The 20,994-nt window shown below is 39.1% G+C and overlaps 1 long non-coding RNA gene across 1 annotated transcript; it reads left to right on the top strand.

The window, feature by feature from the left end:
• The first annotated feature begins 11,803 nt into the window (after positions 1–11,803).
• Positions 11,804–16,061, top strand: LOC133274795 (uncharacterized). The gene is made up of 3 exons (XR_009745272.1): positions 11,804–11,877; positions 12,764–13,564; positions 15,663–16,061. It is a non-coding gene; the product is annotated as an uncharacterized LOC133274795 (long non-coding RNA).
• Positions 16,062–20,994: the final 4,933 nt, after the last annotated feature.

The raw sequence follows: 20,994 nt of genomic DNA, 5'->3' as shown, positions 1-20,994 counted from the left end.
GCTTTGAATTAGTCTCCTTGCCCAGTTAAACACTGACCTTTAGCTGCTCATTGACAACATACACTTCATTGTCTGAGAGATGACAGACTGTTCTCTGGGATCACATGTGGTAGGGGTGGAAAACACCTATTCACTCCTTTTGCCCATCCATGACCAATGCAAGATTATATCTTTCAGCACTTTTCCTCAACAGGACATTATGCAGAACACAATAAAATTTAATTTTATACCTACCCACCCACTGAAAAAAACCCTGGCTGTTAAGAAAAGATTCTTCATTCAGTTTAGTCACTGTCCATTTCCCCATGGGTTTAATCACAGGATATAACAACATGGTACTACATTTATTAAGAGCAGACATCTGCTTTGGGGCTTGCTTGGACTGTAGTTTGAGTGTGAGACTAGTTCCAAAAGATGTCCTATTTCCCATAATAATCAGGAACCCACTGCATTATACAGACAATTTACTGATTTACAGATTATTTTTTCTGCACAAAAATTAGATGTTGGGTTCCTTTGATATGTATCTTTTTATTTATTTCTTGTTTTGCCAACCTGTGAAATACCTCCTGTGCAAGTGAAGACCACTTACATATTTTCATGTAGAGTTGGCAAGTGCCAGTGCTGATTATGGTAGAAGTCATAGGTATCATCAGAGAACATCAAAGCTATGGAAAATGTGTAAGAAAACTATCATGTTTTAAAGATTCCTATAAACTGGCTAGAAATTACAGTAATGCAAAAAATACATGTTGCTTTTTAGAAATATTTTAAGCATAAAGAGTGGATGTCCAATGGCTAGCAAGTTATATGCATGAGTGTGTAAAAACTATGTATGCATTTCTGTGTACTTAACAGATTCAAATTTCAAATGCACTTGTACAAAGCTACAGTATAATATTGATTTAATTTGAATTTCTCCTAATTACACTATATCCTTAAGATTGCCAATTTACTTCAGCACAGCTGATTTAAAATGGGTATTACAATGATAAATGAAGACCCCTTTCATCCCCTCTAGAAATCACAATTGGAATAGACATTGCATGTGGGCAATGCCCATATGACATTCTTGTAGACACTATTAAAGTCCCTAAGATGCTGGATTTTACTAGAAACCCATCATAAAGCAAAGTTCGGTGACTAGCCAGACTAATGTGGGGCATGTGAAGTTTCCACAATGTCAAATTACCACTACGAGGTGTGTTTATAATTATTTTTCTCACTGTATTTATTAATTCATATGAAAAGATGGAGAAAACTATCTGCTTGGGGGATATAAGTCTTCACTTGTCATGGTGCATGGGTCTTCCCACTGGTGTGAGATGTGGAAAGACAAGTGAAACTAAGATAAATGACAAAAGCCAAGGACACATGGAAACACTCCAGAATGAACGCTTGTCATTTAACTCTCCGTGATGAGATGGTGTGAAGAATTTTTGCAGTGAAAAAGGAAGCCAAAGGAGTAAAGTCTTCATATGATATATTCCCAATGTGAACCATCAGCAAAAATAGGGAAAATTGATATTGATAACAATAGTAGTTTCTATTCAGGATGTGGCTGCAGCAATCTAGTCAGAAACCAGGCACTTATCACAGAATACTTTGAATTCTTAGCAGTGATGTAACATAATGCAGCTTCACTGAGAAAGGCACCATTCCTGCAAAATACCTCAAAATGACTGACAGAACGAAATGGTACAATTTCAGAATTAGAAGACGAGAGGGAAGGAGATATTAAGAGATATAAACAAGGGAGAAAGTCATGTTTCACATGGTAATAATGTTCAGATGAAAGGAATGTGTTGGAGGATCACTGATGAATCAAGCCTGTTAGACATTTCAGAATACCTAAGTGAAATGGTAGTTTAAATCCCAGTTTAGAGGCAACTTCTGTTCTAAGACTCACTGATTTTTAACAAAAAGCCTTGCATTTCCAAATGACTTTTGGAAATAAGGCAGTAGTCAAAAAATATTTTAGAAAAAAATCTCCTGTCATATATATTATTCTGCTCATATTCCAGTGGCTTAAATTACTACTTTTAATGTCTGAACATTTTTGAACATAAAGAAATATGAATGCCAGACTTATCCTGTTTCAGTTTATGGCTTAACATCATCTTTATGAAAGAGACACCTAACTCCTCATATTTCAGGTATAGAAACCCATCACTGTACCCAACAGAGAGCACAAATTCAGGGTAAACAGCACATGGCCAGGACAGCGATCTAACCATTTTACCACATATGGCAGACTGCAGAATATTTTCCAGATCAGTATGGCTCATAAGTGTTCTAGTAGTCCTATGGAGAAAGTCCACCCATGATCCTACGATACTCTGCAACAAATACAGGACAGTGGAACTGACCAATGGAGATGGAGATATGTTTATGAAGATGGATTCTCTTCCCAGATGTGGATCTGAAAGCAGGGTATTTTTTTTTTTTTTTTCAGTAGCAACTTAGCGAAATACATTTTCTAATTCTACTTTGTGGGGGAGCAAACCAAAATGGTGTGAATCAGCTTTGCTCCCTTGTGCCAAGGGAGCTAGGCTTACTTGCATATCACCTGAGAGTTATTTTCACATTTTTGCTGTCTACCCCAGCTTGATAGATGGTTTTAATATCTATTTTTCAAAAATACTAATATGTTTTTCATATTTTTTTTTAAAGCAAGAAGTGTTTTAAACCATATTACCTTGATTGCTTTGAGATACTGAGACATTCCCAGTAAGGCAGTCCTCAAAAAGAGTAGCAGGAAGCATTATCTCTTGGTATATTAGACTGTGCGTGTCAGTAGGAACTTCTGTGATGTATGTGAATGATCAGCCAGCAGAATTAAGTAGTTTTTTGTCATTTCAGTCTGACGTAATCTCTCAAGCTATTTTTCCCAGAAGTATGTACTTGTCTTGATATGCAGAAACTCTGGCCACAGAGTTCACATGATTTTCCATACTCAGAGACTGTTTCTTTTGTTAGCTCTTATTCAGACATGATTTCATGTTACCAGTTTAATCCTGGTGATGAGTGATTCCTCAGTGCAAAACCAGTATGTTTCTCTTCACCATGCTGTTTTCCCACAGATGAGGTTTTGGTCAATCTTCCCCTAGCCAGGCAAGACTGGACGCTGAATTCTCCCTAAATTGTTAATGTGAACTGATTTGTGCAGGTAATTGTGCCTCGAGGGAAGTTTCTCAGTTCCTGCAAAACGCTCCAGGCCCAGAGGACTGGTGATCTGCTTTTGCAGTTCTCCCACACAATAGGCTGCTTAAGAAAAATAGAAGCTGAATTCAGATACTTTGAGCACAGAGGACAGTAGGAAAACCCACACTCTTACAGGAAATGTGTTGTTTGGCTTGCCTCTGTGTCTACCAGGCATGCATCATATTTCAGTTTGTTCGAATTCCTACATGCTCCTGATTTTCTCTTCAGGGTATCTTTTCTGTTCAGGAAGAGGGACATACAGCCTGAGGGGAACAAAGCCATCTTGGAGGAGTCACTCTCAAATCAGAGCAGGTTTTAAGGGATCAGTCCTAGGTGAAATTCTATGCAATGTTTCATTAAAACCTTAGATGTTTGGCTGGAGATACAATTTATTATATACTGAGCTAAGTTTGGTATGTAATTCTGTGATTCTGTGATTCTAAGTTGGAAGAGATCAGAAGTGTGTTGAAGGTTGGTGGTGGTGTTCAAAGTGATTTTAATATCTCACTAGGTTCACTAAACAGCTTTTGGTCATGAGAAAAGAACATGATGTATCACAAGTGACAGGGAGACAACAACAATGCTGTTGCAAAATAAGGCAGATACCATGGGATGTATCAACAAGAGAGTGCCTGCAAATTATATCATGTCCATTCTGGCCATCATTGGTGAGGACTTTGGACATTCAGCTGTGGGTTCAGTTCTTACTACTGAAGAAAAATGTAAGCCAGTTGAAGGATTTTCCTGAAGGGAGCAAAGGAAGTGACCAGAAGTCTACAGTGTATGTTTGATGAAAATACTGAAATAATTGGCATTGTTTATCCTAAAAAGAGCAAAAGAAGGAACCAAAATGAAGCAGGGAGTTAACTCTTCCCAAGTAGGAAAAGCCATGTTGTAAAGATGTTCTCCCCTTCCATGGTTTCATCATATGCCTCCATGGTACCTAGAAGAAGAAACATATCCACTGCACCTTCACAAAGAATTTCACCCTATACAACTCTCAAATCATTCCTTTGGCAAAGCTTTCCTTTTCTCACAAACCAGTGGTCGTGGCTCCATTGATTGGCATCTTAAAAGAGCAGATACTTTTTAAAATGTTTAGTAAACAAGGGAGTTCAATGGCAACACTTGCCTTCAGCCAGGATTTATCAAGCATAAGTGAAGACCTGTGGACCAGATTCAGCCCTGGTGTAAACTAGTGCAACATAACCTTTGAAAGAGTTCCTCCTTCTTCCACCAGACCCGAATTTAGCTCTTAATTTAACTCAGAGAAAAATGCAAATTAGCCTAATTAAACATACAGTTCAAGCAATCAAGATACTGGTTTTATACTATATTGATCTATTTTAAAATATCAATGTAGGACAGCTAAAAGCAAAGGGGGCAATTAATGTCTTTTCCTGGAAAGGTGTGAAAGGTACCTGTCAGGTTTCATTAACTGTATTTATTCTTTCCTTTCAAATTGTGTCTCATTTGAGCAGACCACTCTTCTGGGTTAATGGTGACAGAAGACAGCAGCATTGCTGTAAGCATCCTACACAGCAAATGTAGCCTATTAGTGAAAGATGGGGAATCCTGAAAATGAAATACTTTATTGTTAATGCCTGTGAAATACCCCATATGCTTGTAACTGTCTCGGAGAAGCAATGGTGGAGCTTGCTACCTCTGGCTTTGTGAGAAACTTAATACCTTTGGGCAGTATATATAAGCAGTAAGAATAAAAAAATATTACAGGAGCTTTCTGAATAGGGATCTGAAACACAAAAAAGTTAAATTTTTTTCCAAGGTCATACAAAAAACTGTGACGTAACCGGTTTTGTGTGGATCTCCTGAGTCCAATCTTGGTGGGTTTTCATCTTGTTTCTCCTCAGTCCTAAAGGAACATCCATCCTTTGGCAGATGTGGCAAGCTGAAGGTATAAGAAAAAATGCTTTTCCATACAAGCATTGCCCAGAGCTTGTTCAAGTCTCTGAAAAGACTCCCATTGTTTTCAATGGGCCAGCCAAAAACTGCGAGGGACAAGGCCATCTTCTCCTCTCAGGGGGAGCACAGCACAACTGTGCTGGACCACAGGGGATGAGCCTGACCTCATCCAACCAACACACCTGAGAGGTCAGAGCCTGACCTGACATGGAGAGTAAGAAGCAGGAGGGTGTTTTCCTACTGGACTTGCTGCAGTGGAAAGGATGGGAGGAGAGACAAAAGAAGTGAGAAGAGGCAATGGGCAAGGGGACTTTGTATTTCCTGGCAAAACCTGCGCTGTGTCTTGTGTGTATTTCTGTGAGTTCTTCCGGAGCAAGTACTGCAGGGCTGTGATCACAGCCATACAGTTTGCAAATAACCAACAAATGTGAGCAGCCATAAGTGTCTGAGTTGTGACCTTTGACAGTGGAATAGATTTCCCTCATGATGCTGAGATTGACAGCTGAGCCTGACTCCAAGTTTACATGTTTTGTGAGGCCAACATCTCTCAGGGTTTGTGGTTAGGGTGGCCTTAGTGACAGTCACTATGTTCAGTTCAGGCTGTGAAAGAGATGCTGGGCCACAGCAGCAATTATTTGGATATTTCTCCAGTTGAAAATCTGCAATCTCTGAGCCTGACATTTTCTTCTCAGTAGTTCTTAATGTTTATATGGATTTTTAAGAAGTATAATTTATGCCAGTGCCATTTAATGATGTACCTTTAACCAAAGATAAAACACTACCCATGCTGCTTCTGATTTAGCATTTTTGGCCCAGTTGCTGCACATCATTTTAGCAAGGGAAAGGTTGTCTGCAGCATGAATCCCCCAACCAGGGAAACTACTTTGTCTTAATTACCTCAGGACAAGAGAGTGCCCCTGAAGCAATCATCTTTGTTTGTTAACACACCCTATCTGCTGCACTACTCCCCATAAATAAAACATGACCAAGATTACAATGTCATGTTCCCATGGACTCCAGACCTTGGTAACTGCTCAAGTTGAATGCACAAAAACATCCCGCAGCAACCTGGTACGTATTGGAGGGCATATTGAAGGGATGTTTCTCATTCCTAAGCAACCACATGCATACTGGCTTCTAATACTAAACACGATGTTTGCTTGAATGCTAACAGGACATATAAGACATACTCTTTCTCGCCTTTGTCATGGGTAAACAGCAGATCCCAGGCCACAACTGTAGCTACTAAAAATCAGTAGAAGCTGAGGATTCCTGAATACACAGAAACATCTCTGGGCTAGAAAGTTGCTAAGCCACAAAGGGCTGGGAACTGGAAGACTATTTAGAGAAATGTTGTACATGTTGCCTTGGTTTTAGCCACTTCATATGCACTTGTATTGGGGCACTGTTGGAGAAAGAAGTTTGTTCTGATCCCACACATTGATGCTATAGTCATATTCAGGGGCTGACAGTCAAATCTGCATGGCTGGTGTTATAGGCTGCTGTATGAGCTTCACTTTTGAAACAGTCTTCAAAGGCCCTTCTAGCCAGGGCCATGTCATATAATTGCAGCAGCGCTGTTGTATTTGTTCATTCATAATATCTCTGTTTCTGTCACCTATAATGTACAAAAAAAAAATCCTTCTATGACCAGTCAGCTCTCAGTGCCTCTGCTCAGAGAGTAAATTGTGCCAACTGCCCTGGTGTTTTGTTGTGAGAGAGACAAACATCTCCTGCAAGGGGAACCAACAGCTCTTTTTATACAGGACACCAAACAGACAGCAGAAAGGGCACACAGCTGACAGGCTGTTCCATAGATTATCAAAGGCAACTGCCTGCCAGTGCCTTGACCTAATGCTTTGGTCAGGCCACGTATTTCCTTCACTTGTGATTTCTAAGGTGCTTTTTTGAAGGTAAAACCTCTTTTCTCAGCTAGTTACTCTAAACACAAGACTCTAAGTCTTTGCAGAATACTCCACTCCTTTTAATGATTTGTGCCATGTCATTTACAGAGTTCTGTCTTTTTCCCAGCATTGCAATAAAGTATTTCCCTCTCTTGCACTTTCTTCCTACTACTGTACTTTCAAGTTTTGTTTTGTTTGTTCAGTGTTGTCTTGATAAATTCAATATTGTTCTTCCTGCTTTCTTCTCTCATCTTTGTCTTTATTGTTATCCTGATTTAAAAAAATCTGCTTTATTTCTTGAGCTTAGATCTGTATATCTGCCTTCTTATCTCTTGCAGTTGCCTTGTTTCCTCAGATACATCCCTCGCTTTTATCCGGCATCTCACAGCCTCTCTTGGCAGCTTTCTGCTAAGCGTCTTCTGTTTCTTCCTTTGTAGCACCATTATTCAGGTGGGTTTTACGCTGTGATTTGCTAGTTTGCATCACTCAGGACAGCACACTGGAAGCTATAAGGTTAAAAAGTCTAAACAAAGGAAGGGGGTGAAAAAGAAGGATGGCCAAAGCAATAGAATAAGCGCTAATCAAAGTTTACTGCAAGAAGAATCTGCTGGACAACAGCTTTGGTTTGCAGGGAAATATAGGGAGGCGTGTGTGTGAGCAAATCTCCACATTGTATCATATCAGTGTGGCTCAAAGTCTCTCTAGCCAAGGGCTTGGCCCTGGTTGGTAATTCATTTATCTTGCTCAGAGACCTACCATCTGCAGAATATTTCAGTCATTTTGCCGCTGAGGAGAGAAACCTGTTGGGGCAGATTTATGTGTCCGTGCACAGGCGTAAGGCTTTTGTGAACCTGCCTGTGCCCAGGTGTGCGGGTGGAGCTGCTTCCCTCTCCCACAGGCAGGTAGACAGTGGCTCCCAGGGACAGTTGAGCTGTCATGGGGAGGGTTATAGGCTGGTTGTAAATAGTGCTTCCTGCTCTGAGGAAAGGGCAGGAGGGGTCTGCTTGCTGCCAGAGCTGCCTCTGAGCTTTCAGCCTCCCAGGGCTGCTCCTGGGCTGACTCACTGTCATCACCTACTGCTGTCTCAGGGCTGGGCCTGGAGCTATGATCTGAGCCATGATTTGTTGATGAAAGGATCTCATAATACAGAAAGTCTGAGTTACTGACCCCTGAGCCCTATTAATTAAAGGCTGGTAATCAAGGAGGGAGGGGGACCTGAAAAATCACATTTAGTCCTATGTAAACACTGGTTATTGGAGGCCACTGTTTTCACATGCTGACACTAGGGGAGACTCCAGACAGACCAGCAGAGTTAGCAGATGGAAACTGGCCTTGTAAATCCGAACTGCCAGTTTTTGCGACAATGAACAAAAATATAATATTTTTAACCAAATATATGTGTCATAACTTGGTGACCTCAATGAATACACTTTAAAGTCCTTTTGTTGCTTTTCACCCCTTTCCCCCAAAGCAATTCCAAGTTTTTGAAAGGAGCCAAGCAAAGTCTGTTGTGATTATTATGTATCTGACAGAACTGTGAATGACCCACAACTATAAAACCACAATATACCAGCTCCCGTCTTTGGCTTTTAGGCAGGACTAGCTGTAGCCATTACCGGGGTAATGAGAACTTCTCAATTCTGTATGATGTGTTGCAGTCATCCTTTAGGGTGAAGCTGTGTACCAGCTGCCCTGAGCCTGCACTCTTCTTCAGAAATCAGGGGACCCAAGCTGATGCATATCAGCTCAGGATTTGGCCCAGAGACATTTGCCTTTGTCTTGGGAAAGGAACATTCTGTAACTATCACTGGAGTCGGAAACCTGGCCTAAAGGCATGAAGCATACATCATAGGAGCTGCAGGTGGGATGGAGCTATGGAAGCCCTTCAAAAAAATTTCAAGAAAAGGTTCAGAAAACCTGGGTGATGTGGAAGATGCAAAATAGGGGACAGAAAAAAGTAGCAAGGAGAGAATGAGGAATGCATGGGAACAAAATCCAGGCCAGGGAAATAGGAAAGCAGGGAGAAAGAGCAGGACTTTGTGGGAGGTGAGGATCAGAGTGTTTAGCTGGGTTTCAACCCCGGGCACCTGAGCAGGAAGTGGGAGAAGGAGGAAAGATTTGGAACTTGGAAGTGCTCTCTTCCCAGTTGGGATAATAAGATATAAGAGGACCAGGAGGTCCCAGCAAGCTGATAACAGGTATAATCTGAGGCAAAGGGCTATCTATGAGTGGGGCTGCTGAAGGATATTTGAGAGTTCCTTGCAGAAGCAGGTGGAGAAAGGAGCTTGGTTGAACAGGTAATTATTCTGCTTTTGCAGACCTATGGAGAATGTTCTGAACTCAGAAGAGGATCACAGAGAGACCACTGAAAATAACTAAGTGGATGATCTCATTCCATTATTTTTAACTCCATATACCATTGATAATTAATTTGTCTGACACCATATTGATTTTCTGTCTCTTGTTTTATTGTCAGTGTTTTGTTTGCAATATATAACTGGTAAAGTTACAATTAACCCTTATAGACCTGTACAAACACATCTGTGCATGTTTAGAAGCACAATATGAGCATGATGACTTGAAATGATGCTTACAATGTACAGTAAAATATACTAATGAAAAGAATTATGAGTGGGGTCCTTTGATGGATGTGGGTAGAGCTAGAACTGATGTTATACTAAGCCCTGTTTGGGGAACACAGTAGATACCTCATCATGAAATTATTCCTGTTTCACCCATATCTAGGACAAAAGACCTGTACAAAATATTCTTCTGTAGATTTTTTTACCTAACTGATTGGCATTTCTAAGGGAATACTTGTGTTCAAGCCAAATCAGAATACTTAACATTTCTTAAAAGAAATTCCCTTCTGATAACATTAAAAACCTTGATATGCATATGCTAAACTTGTGATTCTCTGTTTTTTCTTGGTGGCGTGACATTGTGTTCATTATCTTACATGTAAGCTTTCTTGCTTCCAGTACAATTAATTTGAATGTCCAGGATAGCTAATATGTGTATTTACACACACATTTTCCTCCTTCTTTGACTTAGGTTTTCAGTCCCACACTGTGAAACTCAATCACCAGGAACAGCAGTTGCTTTTGGTAATTTACTATCATAGGTTCACCCTCACTATGTAAGTAAAAACATGCCCTGTCTCTATAACCAAAATGCTAAATCCAAACGAGCAGCAGTGGTCTCCTGTGCAACTTGGCTTCTGCACTGTCAGCTCTGTATGTCAGGATTGCTTTGCTTTGACATCAAAATGCACAGGGTCAACTGGAGACTGTCCCAGAGAAGCATCTCCCAACCACGATGAGAGTGGTCACATGTCCCCTTCCCCTCGCAGCTGTTCATTCTCTGGAACTGAGATACCCAGACCCTCTAAAATGTATAATCCATCTGCAATTTCCCTGATGACTGCCCAAAACTGCCCTCCTGGCTGCCAACAGCTCTCAATACATCCTGGACAAGCTGACTAAACATCCTCCTTCTTCTCATGATACATGCCAGCAATCATGCCCATGCAGTGTTGTAACATCTTGCGACAGCTCCTTCTGGATTTTACACTACATTATAGTCTGGAGGTACCTGAGTCTTTAAGTTCTGGGAGGATGAGTAGACTCCTAGCTCTGAATCCCCAGCCTCTGAGCACATGGGAGTTCAGTCTTAGTCACCAAAGCTTCCTCCTGAAGTTAAATGGCATAAAAATTTGTTTCAGAGTTTGTTTGGGGTGTTAAATAGAGCTACAGTAGCTATATTTTCTCTTGTTGTCATAGCTCATAGTAGATCATTAGGCTTTGTCATTTCTGATCAGAAGTGGGCCCAAGCCAGAACTCTTCACTGGAAATCTCTGGGGGACACCTGAGATTTATCCACTGAAGTTTGTAGAAAGCTACGTAAATGGTGTTCTGGTGGTGGTCACTGATAATTTTGTTCTTCCGGCTCAAGAGAGCACTCTTGGGTAAAGCTTGTCTGTGAACAAAACACAGCCTTAAGGAAGCTCTTCATCTATTAGAACAAAAGCTTAAGAAGCTAAGGACCATCACAAGCCTCAGAGTCTTCCACTCCAAGTGTGAGACATGCTTTGTGACCTTGCTTTATCCAGTATGCAGCAACATGTGCAGATAAAAACAGAGAAAAAAAACACAACTAGGAAAACAAGAGGCCTGGCGCCACATACTCCTCCTCCATGGGGAGATGATGAGAGAACAAAGAACATGTGATGGATGTGAGGCACATCACATAATGTGATGTTCTCAGATACTCAGATGAGCAAGTATCCAAGTTTTGACAGGACAGAAAGACACCTGAATTTCTGCAACAGATTTCAATTGAAAGTGAAAATGCTGGGGTGAGTGATTCAGTGCCACAGTACTCTTCTTGCAGTGACTGTTCATGGATCATCAAATTTAGTGGTTAATATAGACATGTTTTCTTCTGGACATTTCATGGCATTCCTGACTTAATTAAAATCATGTGTTGTACTGCTGTGCTTTTTATTTTATTTTTTATTTTTTTTTTTTATTTTATTCTTCCTTGTATGTAGAATGTCCTAGTTTGACTGCTGGTCTGGTGGCTATTTTCCAGGAAAACTGTTTTGTAACAGCTGGCACAGGTTCCTTGACTTTAGCTCATAGACTATCAGAGTTGAAAGTCTGCCTGTAATCATGTAATGGAGAAAGGGCATGTTTTTAATTTACGTAGTGAGGGTGAACCTATGACAGCAAATATCACTTTCCTTACAGGGAAAACTATAGATAGGCAAAAAGAAAAAAAAAATAATTATGACTGAAGGAAGAAATTCTTCAGTTCTGCTCCCACACTGAGCGCCTGGAAATCTGTGGGTGCATATTGCTGGTACCTACTGTGACTACTTGCCTCTGGGAGGATTAATAATAACCAATTCCAATGCTTCCCAAAATGAGGAGCTGTTTTCAGTGGGGAAAACAAATTTCTTAGTCGCTTTTTAGGAGTGGACCTTTGAAGAGAATCCCTCTGAAAATGAAACTTCAGACAACCAACAGCCATCATTTAATGCAGTCTCACTTAAATCTCACAGGGAGAACTGAAATGATAAAGGATTTTGGGACTTTGCTGCCTGTAACCATCAGACAGATCAAATTCCAGTCTTCAGCCACATACTACACATGTAGTATCATAGAGATTGTTGAATGTGATGCTTTTTACAAATTCTGATAATCTGGTTTTGTGATTTTTCAGGATGTACAGGAGAGAATGGTTCACTGGGCAAGAGATGTTTGTGATATATTCAGGGGAAAACAATTAATGGATTTCTTTGTCCCTCTGAGTATTGCCTCAGTTGGTGGGGTTTGGGAAGATGTGTAATGGGAAGGCCTGACAGGGTTATTGGTTAGCACAGGAATTGCCTGTCTCCTTTACTTCCTCGGCTGATCCCTCTCCCATGATTTACATTGTTCTAAAGGAAATGGCCAACAATTCAGGACATTTTCAGCTTGCTTGTCTCTCTGAATTTGAGTTGAGACACAGCAAATTCTGCCCTTAGAAGCCTAAGCCTGGCTCTAGTTGCCCCTCTATGGCAAACTGTCCTTGGTGCCTGGGGCTGAGAATCAGAAGCTCTGCTCACCTATGGCAATGTGCTGCTGGGCAGGCATGCTGTGCATATCCAAACCTGCTCAACATATTTGCTTGTACTGGGGTACTCAGCCCCTCAGTTTTATTTACTTATGTTCCATCCTCCCCTGCAGAAGACAGCTGGCTTTCTGGGTGACATCTCCAACCAGATACCTGCTGAAACGAGACATGCTCTTCTAGCATAGATCTAGTCTGCCTAGTGTAAAGATTCAATCTGGAAAGCAGGCTCTAAGGCACATAATTAAAAAGAAGTTGAAAATTATTTAAACATGAGTCTTAGCAGGGGAAAGCTGCGATCTGAATGTGTGCTTTAGCACACTGCAAATATTTAGTGGCTGTAGATACATGAAATGTATCCATTGGCCTGGCTTCCTCTTGGAGGTGGGTGCCTTGATACGGTGTGTGAGCTGCACACTCAATTGACATAGGAGGACATAAACCCTGCTTAGCTGCAAAAAATGGGACATCATAAGTAGTGGGATAGTCACCTGCCTTCTTGCAGTCAGCATATTTGGGTTCATTATCAGCTGGGTTTATCATGTCAGGTTTAATGCTTTGATGTCTGTGGCTGAGTGTGGTTGGCTTAACACACTGGCACAATGTTAATGTCTACCCACATTACAACATATAGACATGCTATGTCATTGTTCCTATGCTGGGCAGATGGTGGTCTCAACAGAAAAATTAATTTAAAACAATGGAATTTTCTGTTGTAGATAATAAGAAATGGAAGTGTTAGATTTTGGGTCACAGTGTACAAAAAACACGATAGGAAAAACAGCATGCATTGTTCCTGCAGATAAAACCAAAATAAACAACAAAACAAAGGCCTGCAGAAGCCAAAGAAGCTGCTAGAGAAAATGTGAAATCCACTTAAAAGAGAAAAAAGGAGTAAGTCAGCACAGCACTAACAGGTAATGCAAAAGGTGACAAATAACATGTCTCTTTAGAACCCCAGACAATGCCTTCTCTTTTACAGCTGCTGTCATTTCATTTGAAGGACATTAGTAGCTTCATCTTTACTGCACTCATGGGAAGAAAGGAGAAAAGGCAGCACCTAGAAGTTATACTTTCCTGAAAGGGAGTGTTAAGGGTTATTGGGTAAGCTAAAAAGGTGAACAAAAAGTGAAGTGATGTCCTTGGTGTTTGATGTTCAAACACAAAAAGAAAGAGAGCCAAAGCAGTGCATAGTTCAGGTTTTAGTCCTTCCTACATATATAGTGTCCTCTCTCATGAGGCACTTTTTGAAAGCAGAGTTTTTGAAGATATCAGATGTAAATGTATCACACAAGCAGCCTATCAAAACACAATATCCCTTCTTGGGAAGCCACCTTTCCTAATGTGCTTTTTTTAGAGTACTTGAAACAGCAACATTAAATGTGGTTAGCAGAACTTTTTTTACACAGTTAAATTTCTCAATTGTCTAACTTAACATATTTCACACCAAGTTCTTTCTTTTGTAGTTTTTATGAGCTTCCAGCTTGCTTGGAGAATTAAGGTATTTTATTCTGGGTTTAAGAGTTACTTTTTTAATGCCAGTATTGTACAAAGTCTTGTGTTTACCTTGCAGGCATCTTGATGTTGGTGCCAATGCAATTTATTCTTATGATGATAAAAGACTGGCTTGTACTTGGTTCTTCTGTAAGCAGGGTGTTTTGAAAGCATGTTCTGATGTTTATTGGTTGTTTTTCTGCTATGTTCCTTTCCACATCCTGCTGACTGAGTCTCAGTACCACCTTCATGTTAATGTGCTGAGTTTGTAATAGTGTGTATCTGTGATATTTGTGAATAATATGCCCAGCCACTGCTCTGTGAGATGACTGAAGCTTTATCTTATCAAGACACATACTTTCCTCACAAATACATTATTTCTCCTGAGCTTACATTTGATCCCAACAGGGTCTCCTGATGGTAGTTTTGAGATGTTCCTAGTTCATCACCTATTTTATGCTTTGAACTTTGAGTCTCAATTTTTGTCTTACTTATCTTTTCACTGTTGGCTCTAATAAATCTCTAACAACACAGGGACTATCTGCATTCATCTAGATATCAGCCTGATAAGGTCTTGGGTGGGAGCAATCATCTCTCTGTATTTTGTATTCTCATTGAGGTTTTCTGTATGGGGCAGGAAATTTTTTCCTTTCTCTACTTGACCAGCCTTCACATGTACTAGTAAATTGTTCAAACATTGCTAACAAACTAGTGTCTATTGTCTGAAATTACACAGTGTGGGATAACATTCATGATGAAATGCTTTACTGCTTTGTTTGGAATGGTCACTGTGTCTGACAGTTCGTCTGTTTCCAGGAGGGCGGTTTTATATTAAACAGTATAGCATGAGCATATCCCTTGTTTTGACCAGACCTTGTTTTTTTCTCAAGATGCTGTTCTCTGCAGTGCCCTGGCCAGCCTCCAAGTCAGGGAATAATTTTCTGTCTATAAAAATCCCTCTCAAAGTTACAAACAGTTGAGTTCTAAAGGCGCTTGAATTTAATTTGCCAGGATGAGGAAATGTCAGCTTAAGATAATAAGGAGAAAGACTGAGATTTTTCTTTCTTCTCTTTTTTTTTTTTTTTTCCAGATTTTGAGGAAATAGAACTTAAGTTTTTATTAAAAATCTGCAAAATGTATCAGAATGTTGAACATTTTTCTCCTATTTTTTAACATATCCTCTGTTTCAGGCAGCTGTTGGGGTGTGTATCTCACAAATCAATCTGTACTTCTATTACAAAAGAAAGATGTTATAGGATTGAACATCATCCTGTAAATCATGTCTTCCAGTGTAATGAATGATCAGTTTAAAATAGCATATTTTGTTTAATAGATATTTTGATAAGAAATTCAGTTTTATTAAAAAATATATTCATAAAAACATATTTGTCTCTTCTATTTTCCTCAGTTTTCTGAACTGAGATTTTTCTGCACTGAGATTTTGTTTCCATGCAAATCCTTTCAAAAGAAAATTTTATCAGTTTTCTTATTGCATAACTAAAATTGCCCAACCATCTCCAGTATTCAAGTAAAAGGTTTGAAAAATGTCTGCAATGAAGAAGGAAGGTATGATTTATGAGCAAAAAATGGCTTGTATTTGAGCAAAGAAGCCTGTTTATCAAGACTGTATGAAATCCCAAGTCACTGGAAAAAAAAAAAACAACAACAACAAAGAAATGCACACTGGCAGTGTCACGAGGATGAAAACGGAAGTAGGAAATTTATGTATTGTACTGTATGGAACAAAATAGTTAAAGGTTGACATGTTATTTTTTGGAACGAGAAAAATGGAATTAGTGACAAGTCCCTTTGAGATCCTTTGGGATGGAAGATGGCACATAGTGGCAGGATGCACAGTATTTGCTGTATTATTATAATCTTTCTAATTGTTCTGAGAAATAAAATGTACTTTGCTTGCCATCCTGTCCCTCAAATTTCCATCCCCTCTTAGAATATGCATTTGAACAGTATAAAATGATGTTTTGGCAAGCCATGTTGAAGATAATTACACAGACACTTTATTTAGGTCAAAGCAACTGAGACTACAGTTTCTTCTTCCAAGTTCCTAGAGATTGTTATTTTTGTGGAGGGGTCATCTGCATAACTTAGAAATGAAGAGGCCCTTGCATTCTTTATGAGGGTGGGTTTTGTTGTTTTTTTTTTTTTTTTTCCCCTGTTTGTCTTTGATCTGCACAGAATGAAGAAAACCTTCTCCAGTTTGAATTTCAGAATGACACGAATTCTGACTTTGGAGAATCACAGTGTACTAGGAGGAAAAGGGAGAGCTGGTTAATCTTCTACAATGTTTTCTGTAAGAAAGGAAGGAAATAATAGCATGTTGTAACAACAAGTGTGTTGTGTGTGCATGTGCACGCGTGTGTACACGCATGCTCATGCCTCCAACTCTGTGGTTGGATTTGGCGCAGAGAGCCCAACTAATAAATAAAGCCCTGACAGGTTGTGTTAATCATTGCTACTCTTGGAAAACCACTTTTGTAGGCTTTAGTTTGTAAATCTCGCGTATTACTCAGATGTTTAGTGCTCTCCTTCTGGGGAAACATTTTGTAAACCACATGTGCAATTTCTCCTCTGTAAACAGAGCAGGAGAACCTAATTTTGGGGTTCTCCAGATTTACAAGGTAAATTTACAAATTTGCAAAAGCCAGTCCCAGGCTATGCACTAAAAGTTGCAGTTACTGATGCATCCTAAATAGAACATGAGGCACATTTTACAATGATATTGCCAGTAAACAGTGATCTTATGTGAGGCATAAGCATAGGAAAAGCTACAGCAATTCACCCATCATCCAATTCAGTGATGTTTCAGAAGACCTGAGTTTGGCTCACTCTTTTCTCATGCAAAAGTAAGACTAAGAGTACTTGGATGTCATATATGTTGATATTTTCTAAATAAATGAAGAATTATGATCTCTTCATGCTTTTCCATGAAATATATATCTGATGTGTTCCATATAAAATTATTAAATAACAGGGCATCATGGGCAGAACTCCTTTATTCCCTGACACTACAGTAGATGATTTTCCTATTTTTTTATATAGGACCTATAGAACACCTATGTACTCATTCAATCTATGAAAGCATGATCACATATTTTATGTGTATATTATCATAATTGTGTTTTAAAAAATAATGATTTCATATGTTAATTTAGAATATTTATTAATATCAGAAAATGTCAGAAAAGCTCTTGCTGTCTTGAGACTACAAGCTGAAAACAGAGTTTTTTTTTGTATTGTCACAGAACTTCAAAAGTCCTTCTGTAAAACTGCAGCTGTGTGGTGCTCTTCGGGTGATAGCAGTGTGGAGGGATGGCATCAGGCTCCTGCTGTTACTTACCAAGTGATTCCCTCTTTGGCTTAGTGCTAGGGGAATGTTCTCCTTCAGTTATCCTAGATATTATATATATATAGACATAATTTTATTTTTTGGAAAATAAAGGAATCTTTCTTTAATCAGAAACAGGAGAAATTTAGCATATAATTAAGTTTATTTTGGGGTGCTTTTTTTTGAAAACGTATGTGCTACAGGCATGCTGAATTCCACTGCATCTTATGTTACTTATTTTTCAGAATTGTTTTCCATTCTTATATTTCTTACCTTATAACAGGTGTAGAAGCAAAAGGACCAAAAGGAAAAGAAAGACAGGAAAAAAAAAACACCTTTGCTAAGGTGATGGAAGTTTATACAATCCTTTATTTACTCAATCAGAGGACTATACAGCTGTCCTGTGAAGTGGAATCATTTAATTAGGAGATGGTACAAGTATTCAACCGAAGTGCTACAGCTAAATTCTGTAATTGCCACATGGAGCATTAACTGTATCTTCTTGTATGCTGTCTGCTTTTATAAGATTGCATCAGTATGATCTATTGTGCTACCAATATTACTTCTCATATTCAATGGAAACTTCAGTGAGACTCTGCAACCTTGTCAGACCCCTGAATAATTTGGAGTTGAGTTGGTTATAATAGGATCAATTATTATAAAGGAAAATTATTAAAAGTTTCATCTGCCAAAATTAACTTTTGACTAATATTCATTTAGTAGCTTAGACTGAAGTATCACATTATCCAGAGTGACTGTGTTTTAAGATGGCAAACAAAATTAAATGATGGTAACTGCAAAATAGTTATATAGAGGGAGGAATCTTCCCTAAATTCTTGTCTGTTCATGTCTATATATTTATGGACAGGATGGTATAGGTACCCACAGACGTTGAAATAATTTTGGAGAGTTGTTTGAAAGGACCAGCTCAGGAAATTCAAAGGGAACCTTACAAATTACTAGGTAAAGAATAGAAGGAAAATAGAAAGTATGATTATGTTATTATGCATGTTCATGACATATCTGTATCTTAAATACTGCATGCAGTTATGGTTATCCTATCTCAAAAGAGACAAAGGTAACTGAAAGAGAGAAATGTGATGTGTTTTGCCAGCTGCAGGAATGCCTTCCATACACTGGATTGGAAAGAGCTTCTGAGGATAAGACAGAAGTCAGTAACATAACTAATATTGCAGAAAATGTGATTAAGCAAGGATTAGGCTTTGTTTTTCACAATCTAGTGAAATCATTAGGGTTAAACCAAAACCTTCCTTTTTTTATTTTATTTTATTTTATTTTTTTTGCAGTGCCTAAGCAAAAAATGGGAATAGGCTGTAGGCTATAGTGGACTTGAAAAGTAAAAATGAGTTAAAAAAAGAAATAGGCTTATTAATTGAAATCCAGAGGTGTTTGTTAAACCATATGTTCCAGAAGTAAACTCTGCTTCACAGGGTCTTTAAAACTGACTGAGGGAATCTTGGCAGGTAAACTGGAGCCAAAGCCCAATCTGGAGCTCCACCTCTGCTGCTTCCCCAACTATCCATCACTGGGCACAGGCTGGGCAGATTGCTGCGTGATCCAGGATGAGCGTTATGTTCTTATGCGTCCAATGCTTAGAAATCTTGTAGATTTGTTATTTTTGTTAGCTTTTCTTTTTACCATCTTGAGACCTTTTGTGTGCGGCTCTTCTCACACTCCTAAATCTGGTCAAACAAATCTGGGAGACAGTCCCTGTGCTACTAGATTTGAGTATAAAAACAAGCTGTGGGAGAGTCCACAGGAGCTTGGAGAAGTGACTTGCTTTTGCTTGCATAGCACTGAATGCTACTCAGGAATAACTTTATCTATCTGTGGTGAATTCTTGACCTTGTTAAAATCAATGGTATAACTACTTTTGGCTCCAAAAGAGTTAGCTCTTCACCCTTTGCAATGAAAATTCTGTAGACGTTAGTATACTGTATTCTAAATTATGATATGTATTAGAATAGGCTAGTGCAGGCTAGAAAAGTAATTAAAGACTGCTCTTTCCAATTAATGGAAGCCTATTTACTTTCAGAAACTCTGAACTGCTTCCATCACTGTGCGTGATACTTATCACAAACTGCCTTGGTGATTATCCAGTAAGGAGCTGCAACTCTGAACTCACAGAGAGCTCTGAGAACCCAGCAGAGGCAACAGACAGTACTTAAGAGACAGCGTGTACCCAGCAAAATCAGTTTTAAAATTAGTTCATCCATTTTTTTCAGGTATATATATTCCTGCCCTGCACGTTGGTCCTCCAAGGCTTACTCTGTCTAAATTTTCTACCTGCATAAGTTAACTTCAGTATGGAAAACCCCTGGGGACTATAGAGGTGCCTGTGAAAGGGGGACCTGGATGTTCTTGATTACAAGATGTATATCTCAAATAGAGTAGGAATGATTTTAATCCAGGTTATGACATTTGTATTCTTTTCAAGTTAGTCTGCATAAGGGAAAACTTATTAACATCTCAAATCTACAGTAGAAAAATTATTTTCCATATAAAGATAAAAATCTTCAGGTTAATTTTAAATGTTACATATTTGTTTTTTTTTTTTCTTGGTTTACTTTTTCTTCATGAGATTTCTCTTGTCCCAGTGTGTTTCATGAATAGTAATCTTAAGCCTTCAAAATAACAATAGCACTTGGATTTTCTTCCACATTAACTGGACTACATTTTTTGAACACATGCTAGAGATTTGGAGCCACATCCTTGTGAAAACTGAATCAAAGGAGCTTTGTTGATTTACACAGCCTGAAGACTTTTCTCTGTGTTCTGGGCTTTGCTGCTAGCCCCAGATTTCATGCTACAAGAAACCATGAGAGTTTCCATCATCACTGTGTAACTGGCTCTATGCTCCCAAAAGCTAGGAGTACAAGAAATACAAATGGTCTGGAGAATATTAGTACTAGAAATTGTTTAAAATTTAGTACTACAAAGTGAAAAGTATTTCACTTAGAAAACAATAACAAGGATTTCTACTGGCAAAAGGAGACTCGGTTAGACAGAGCAAATGATTGCACCTCACACATTGCAGGCTAATACAGAGATGTGCCTAAGCCATTAGCAATGACGGGGCTGTTAAAAAGGGAATGAAGTACCAGGTAAGACATGCCAAGCAGAAATAGAAAAATATTAATGATACTATGTCGGGCATCAGAAGGATCTCCTCTGGAATGCAGTGTACAATGCAATTCTGCTCACTCTTACTGAGTGAAGATTAATTTAAGTGGAGCAAAAATGTATATGTGAATTTACTGGGAAGGAGGCAGGAAAGCAACCTGTCTCAAGAAAATGGATGGAAAGAGCTCAACAAGAGATGCTAGTGTCCTGCCTCAGCCCTTGTGCCTGAGAGCATAATTTCGAGCTTCAGAAGCAAAAATGGTATAAAAATAGTCCAGACTACCGTCCTCTGGTCAATGGTTGATAGCTACGTGTAGACCCCAGAAACAATTGTTTCTTATGTCCTTTGAGATTTCACAGCTT

This window comes from Pezoporus flaviventris, unplaced genomic scaffold (assembly GCF_033815535.1).
Source record: "Pezoporus flaviventris isolate CSIRO_AGI_PZ_B2104156 unplaced genomic scaffold, CSIRO_AGI_Pfla_v1 ptg000036l, whole genome shotgun sequence".
Classification (NCBI taxonomy): Eukaryota; Metazoa; Chordata; class Aves; order Psittaciformes; family Psittacidae; genus Pezoporus; species Pezoporus flaviventris.
This window is presented reverse-complemented; position numbering and strand designations above follow the sequence as displayed.